The following is a 7,151-nucleotide window of genomic DNA, read 5'->3' on the forward strand; positions in this document are numbered from 1 at the left end:
TTTCGGCCCCTCCCCTTGGCCGCGGATACGCATGCGGGTTGCGAAGTAGTCTGGAGAGCTACAGCTGGAACCTGAGCGATCTGATGAAGGTCCACGCCCATTTTTTCTGAACTTCCAAATTTGCCTGCCTAGGAAGTTAACAATGTAAGCGACCTGTGCTATAATTCCATCAATCCCCTTGTTTTGCAGAACATTTTGCAGGAAATTAAGACCTGCAGAAGGGATAAAACACATCATTTTGACCCAAGCTATGTGCTGGTTCCATCATGCCACATTAACTTACAAAAAGTTGGGGTCCAAGTTTCTATAAGCTGCATTCTTTTAAAACTTTGCTTCCCTTTAGTTGCAATTGCAGAGAGATCAATAAAACACACTGATCACCCACTAATACTAATCATGCACAATTTCTCTTTATCTCAGAATTGGATATCAGCACGCAGTACACATACCTGCTGCATAACTGCACTTTGACCGCCAGAGGTTGGTATTCTATCTGGTGCTTTGGTGTTTGTATTTATTTTGAGAGGTAGTGAGTAATGGGATAGAGGGCTGGCAGTGGAGTGTGAAAGCCCTGAGTTCAAGTTCTGATTCAGACCTATAATAGCCATGGACAAGACATTTAATCTTTCCGTGCCCCACTCAAGTAACTAAAATTCGCATTGATAGTACAGAAAGCTTTTCACTGGTAGCTCCTCACACCAATTAAATCACAGCGGTGGTTTTAAATATATATAAACACACACATATATTGCATTTACGTTTATGTGTATGGGCATCTCTAAATGGCCACCATGGATACTGTACCTGGAGTCAGAAAGGCTCATCTTCCTTACTTCAGACCCTGCCTCAGAAATTTACTAGCTATGTGTATGAATGTGTATGAACTGGAGAAGGAAATAACAAACCTCTCCATTATCTTTGCCAAGGAACCTCCAAATGAAGAGTAGGACACAACTGGACAACAACAAAAATATGTGTGTGTGTGTTATTTTCCTGTATAAGCTCCTTGAAGTCAGGGCGTGTCTTGTTCTTGTTTCTGCACTTGTATCCAGCATGGTGCCTTAGACTTAATAAATGCTTGTTGATACTAGTGTATAGGACCAAGAACAAGATTATTTTATAAGAGAAACAGTTTGTAAAACGCCTAAGTAATGTTTTAAATAGAATTTGTTATTTGTTTTAGAATCATGAAATGGTAAAGGAGAGTAGGAAGATAAAGTAAAAAATCTCAAATGGGACACTTACATTGGCCATGTACAGTTGCCCAGAACTGCTTTCTCTGTTGGACCCTTTTTGTTAGCTTTCTTTGGTAGATTTTAGAGGTCAAGGAGGGCAAGGGAATTTATCTGTTAATCCAGTTATTGTTGCTCAGTTTTGTTTTATTTTCTTCAGTCATGTCCTATTTTTGGTGACCCCATTTGGGGTTTTCTTGGCAAAAATATAGGACAGTTTTGCCATTTCCTTCTCCAGCTCATTTTACAGATGAGGAACTCAGACAAAGTTAAGTGACTTGTCCAGGGGTACACAGCTAGTAAGCTAGTAAATTTCTGAAGCCAATTTTGAACTCAGGAGGAGTATTCCTGTCTGGAGGACCAGCACTCTATCCACTGTGCCACCTAGCTGCTTGTTTATCCATTTTATACAGCACCAAATTGGCAAGAGGCTTGATAAATACTTTTCACAGTGATAAGTTGATGGTTTCCCATTGTTTTCAAGCTGTATGGAAAATGATTACATGTGACCTAACCTTATTATCTTGGGGTTTCTCATATGTGTGTGTATTTCTGTTTTAGACATATCTTTAATACATATTCCATGTATTAGGCAAAAAATATATTTTCCATTTTGGCCATATATATGTATATATGTGCACATGCATATACATATATGGCTAAATATATGTGTATATAGATATATGTTAGGCTAAAACAGAAGACTTAAATTCACAAATTCTTTAGAATAATAGCTTATTAATGTAGAAAAAAACTAGAATCATAGAATGTTATAACTTGATGATAGTTTAGAGATGATGTGGACCAATTAATTCCTTTATTCTACAATGAGAAAACTGAAACTCAGAAAAATTCAGGGCCTTGTCACACCACAAGTTAATGGCAGAACCAGGTCTAAAGGCAATGTGGAACAGGGGAAGAAGTACTGGATTTGAAATTAGAAGACCTGCGAGTGAATCCTGCACTCTGCTATTTATGATCACAAAAGCCTCATCTCTTGATTTTCAGTGTAGTTAGTGCTCTTTCCATTATAGCCTATATTTGCTGTCTTATTGTCTCCAAAAAAACTTTGTTGAGCAGTGGTGATGGACATGTCTAATCTTCCATATGGCTTCTTACATGAGCCAGTTGAGATGTCAAATATAGCTTCTTGATCAGTTTATTCACTTATCCCTTTTGTCCTGAACTAACCATCAAATGGTAAGGCAGAATTATTAAGGAGAAGATTCTGAAGTTCAACCATTCTTCCAGCGTGAGAACAAGGCTTGTATAAAGAATGATGCAGGACATAATCATCACCCAAAGTTTCTATTAAGTGCTTGTTTTCAGACAGTGCTATACCAAGTGCAGTGTAAAGCAAAATAGATATTATATCTTTTCTCTAGGAAACTCAAGAAATTTGAATGACTTTCATGACGAGAACTAAAGTGGGACATTTTTTCTTTAGAAACAAATTTTTTTTGTTATTCACTTAAACACCAAAAGAAAAAAATGCCCATATGCAGTATGCAGAACAGGGGGGAAAAGATAATTGTATATGAATCTCTAAATTGCTTAATACTTATAACTTACTTTTTTAAAATGTGTTCCATGACTCAAAGTCTATTTGCATAAGACTCTCCTCATTGGTGGACAATGATTGTTCAATATTCCAGCTCTGCATGAGGGGCAAAGTTAGTGAGATCTTGGGAAACATAGGGTACTCTTTCCCTTAAATTCTCAATTCCCTTAAATATTGTTAGTCTGGGGAGGGGTGGCGAACCTTAGGCCTTTTGACTGAGTCCAAGTTTTACAGAACAAATCCTTTTATTAAGAAGATTTGTTCTGTGAAGTTTGGATTCAAAGGGCTGTACCCAAGGACCTAGAAGGCCACAGGTTCCCCACCCTGGTCCAAAGGAAATAATGTTTAAATTCAAGCTGAGCTCCTGATTGCTATCCCATAATGAGCAAGTCCAACCCCAAACTGTATATCCAAGGCTCAGCTCTTTCCCCACCAAATGCCAGTTCCAAAATGAGCACACATAGTGAATATCAAATAAACTCATTTATCCAAGCCAATAGCAAACAGAAATCGTAGAACTTCTGCTAAGAACTTATACTACTAAGAACTCATACTAAACAATGCACAGAGTGAATGAGCTTTCCTATTGAGAGCAAAATGTTTTAGCTCAACCAAGAGAGTCCCAGATCTCCCCCAAAGAGAAATTCCCTCAGGTCTTTATTGTAGTAAGCTGGCAATAGGGATGTGATCAGTGCTGACTCCTCTACATGTCACCTTCTTCTCAGAGTTTCTCTCCCTTCAAGAACCTAAAAAGAGTCTTTCTCTAGAACTGGAAGCCAAAGGACCAGGATCTCTTCTCCTAAATTCTCACCTATTCTGCCCCTTATGCAAGGGTGGAACATTGAGCAATAATTCTCCACCAACAAAAGAGAGCCTTATGCAAATAGGCTTTGAACTATTGGTCACATAAGGCATATAATAAATTCTCTATGTTACTTCCAAACCTGGAAACAAGACATTTATAAGATTTACTGTGATTTATTAGTAGTAAAAATGATATCTACAAGGTGATAGGAAGATATGTCACATGCATGACAATAGTCACCCAGAATCTGCTCGAAGATCTCCAGTGAGGTCTTAAGAGGCACAATATAGGGAGCATAGCATGGCCTTCTTTGAGGAGGTCATATACTACTATTTATTCAAAATTATTAGAAATAGGAAATGAACTAAAATCTAGTGAGTCACATGTAACTGGTTGAACTGGCCAATGAGAACTCAGTTCTTTTTTTTTTTTTTTACCTTTTGGAGGGCAATTGGGGTTAAGTAACTTGCCCAAGGTTACATGGCTAATTTTTTTGTGTGGGTGTTAAGTGTCTCAGGCCTGAACCGAATTTGGGTTCTCCCGACTCCAGGGCCGGCACTTTACTCACTGTGCCACCTAGCCGCCCCTGAGAACCCAGTTCTTATGAACATGTTCGGCATGCTCTGCCAGAAGCCATCTCCCATGTTAGGGGCATGCATAGATATTCAATGACTGTTTGTTTCCTGCTTAATAAGCACTGACAAAAGGCCTTTTTGACTGACTGCTTGAGCCAAAAGTAATAGTTCTTGGTAAAAGCACCAACTGACCAAATAAATCTCTCTCTGTCTCTCTCTCTCCCTGGATGCTTACCCAGAGACTTAAAGCAATTATTATCTCCTCCCCTAAATAAAGCCAGGGAGAAAAAGTCAGCCGTAGCTGTTTAGTGCTATTTGTATGCACTCACAGTTCCAGCTCAGCAATCAACCAAAACTTTTTTTTTTTACCACGTGGTTAAAGCACGCAGTAAGCAGTCAGAGAATCACCTGAATATGTTCTGAAGTCATTAGAGTCTGAGTCCTCATGACCACATTTGGGGTTTTCTTGGCAAAAATATAAGACAGTTTTGCCATTTCCTTCTCCAACTCATTTTACAGATGAGGAAACTGAGGCAGACAGGGTTAAGTGACTTGCCCAAGGTCACACAGTAAGTATCTGAGACTAGGTTTGAACTCAGGTCTTCCTGACTCCAGGACCAGCACTCTAACCACTTAGCCACCCCAGTAATTAATGGAGCCACACAATATGGGGCAGCTGCCTTTATTTGTATGAACCTGAAGGAAAGGTAGCAAGAGTAGAGAGAAATAAAGAAAGGACAGGGAGAAACAGACTTGATTACCAATCCTATCAGAACTTTAAGGGAGCCAAGAAGCCCATTTGTGTAAATTTCCCACATGATTTCAGTGTGAAAGAATAAAATTTTATTCTGTTTTAGGAAAAGAAGGCATGTGTTGTCATTATTTATAGAAAAGATTACAGTGCTTACCTGTACACGTATACATTTAAATTGCTTGTAACAAGCAAAAGTATTCTAGTGATATTAAGGCAATTAAAATCATATTCACTATCAAAGCTGATCCTAGACAAACAAGATGTAGGTAAGCTCTGTTGGCTTCTCTTCTACCCCTAAGCCACACAGGTCTCATAACTTAACTACCTGGAAATGAGAGGCAATACAATATAATGGAAAGATCACCAGCCTGGCAGTGGGGAGACCTAGCTTCATAGTAGCCCTACCATTAGTTCTTTTAGCCTTGGTAAATCCTTTACCCTCTGTGACTTAAGGTTCCTTGTTTGTCAGCTATATGATTTTCAAAGTCCTCCCCAATGGACTCATTACATGCTTCTCCTTAGACTACTTCTTCCTTCAAATTTCAGTAATAATCAAAGACTAGGGACTGGCTTTGATCCTCCAGAAGGGGAAAACCACAGTGAGTGGCTGTATTGAAACTGATTGTGAAAGCCATTAGTCACTCAGTCACTATTTGAAATGCCATTACTGGTCATTAACAACAAACAGCACCACTTACTAATGCATTTGGAGAGGTGTACAAATGGAACAGACTGTGATGTGGTCACTGTAATAAACGGGAGGAAGGGAATTGCTTGTTGTACAAAATGCTTCATTAAGGAAAACCCAGAAATGACTACTGGTTAATGACAAGTTGAGGCTATTAATGTGTGGTGGAAGTCTGAAATTAACCGACTTTTTATTGCCTCCAGGATCCTAAGCACTGGCCTTCCTCCACATTAGTGGTCTTTCTGTTCAATTCCACTGCCCTTAAAAATAAATTCTGGGGTTTTGGGTGGGTCGTTTTTTTTTTTTTCCTTTGGCCAAGGGCTCTTTGGGTTGAGTGTAAAATAAATTCAAAGGAGAAGCATTTTGGAGTGGAAAGAGCATTGGATTTGAAACGGGGTATGGAGTTCGAATCCAGACATTTTTCCTTACTACCTATGTGACTTTGGGAAGTCACTTAGCCTCATGTGCCTCACTTTCCCTATCTGTAAAATTAAGGGGTTGGACTGGATGATTTCTCAGGTCTCTTCCAGTTCTAAATCCTTTGATCAATTATCTTATTTGATGAACTAATAAATGTGACTATGGTAATGAGAGAGGCCCATAGGAGTAATTTACAAAATGGTAAGAGTGTACCCAGGAAATTTAGGAGAGGAACCTTTAGAAAGTAGTAAGAAAGTACTAGGATTTCTATTTATTTATTTATTTTGCCTTTTTTGGAGTGGGGGAGGCAGGGCAGTTGGGGTTAAGTGAATTGCCCAAGGTCATGCAGCTACTAAGTGTCAAGTGTCTGAGGCCGGATTTGAACTGAGGTCTTCCTAACTTCAGGGACAGTGCTCTATTCACTGTGCCACCTAGCTACCCCTATTTATTTTATCTAAAAATGGAAAGAAAGAGAGAAATGAAACTTTGCTAACGTTTAATATACGGGATTATTATCAGCACCCTCACTCTTCCATATGTCAGGTGGTCATATATATGGTTTTTGAGATATCCTGAGAGAAGAATGAGTGTTCCAAAACAAGGAAAGGTTTACAGTAGCTCCCTTCACTTTCAGAGTATTGGGAAATAATTCAACTTCCAAGTGCCTGGTTAAATAGATTTGTGAATTGTATTATCTAACTCTAACTGAACTAACCCCCACAGAATGAAAACATGTTTTAAAAATGTTCCTTCAAAGAAACCATGGATTGGAGATATTATTTTTAATTCAACCATAAACAAACAACAAGAAAGGGACAGAGCAGGAGGCTAGGTGGCACAGTGAGTAAAGCCCCGGCCCCGGAGACAGGAGGACCCAAGTTCAATTCAGGCCTCAGACACTTAACACACACCCAAAAAACTAGCCGTGTAACCTTGGGCAAGTTACTTAACCCCGATTGCCCTCCAAAAGGCAAAAGAGAAAGAAAGAAAGAAAGAAAGAAAGAAAGAAAGAAAGAAAGAAAGAAAGAAAGAAAGAAAGAAAGAAAGAAAGAAAGAAAGAAAGAAAGAGAGAAAGAGAGAAAGAGAGAAAGAGAGAAAGAGAGAAAGAGAGAAAGA

General features: G+C 38.9%; 1 long non-coding RNA gene across 1 annotated transcript in view; it reads left to right on the forward strand.

The window, feature by feature from the left end:
- The first annotated feature begins 22 nt into the window (after window positions 1–22).
- LOC138166546 (uncharacterized) overlaps window positions 23–7,151 on the forward strand; it is a 9,733-nt gene continuing 2,604 nt past the window's right edge. The window contains exons 1-2 of the long non-coding RNA XR_011169619.1: window positions 23–144; window positions 421–480. This is a non-coding gene — a long non-coding RNA (uncharacterized lncRNA). The remainder of the gene's footprint in view (window positions 145–420; window positions 481–7,151) is intronic.

This window comes from Petaurus breviceps, unplaced genomic scaffold (genome assembly GCF_028583685.1).
Source record: "Petaurus breviceps papuanus isolate PSGF00001 unplaced genomic scaffold, PetGlider_PUasm1.0 224, whole genome shotgun sequence".
NCBI classification, from domain to species: domain Eukaryota; kingdom Metazoa; phylum Chordata; class Mammalia; order Diprotodontia; family Petauridae; genus Petaurus; species Petaurus breviceps.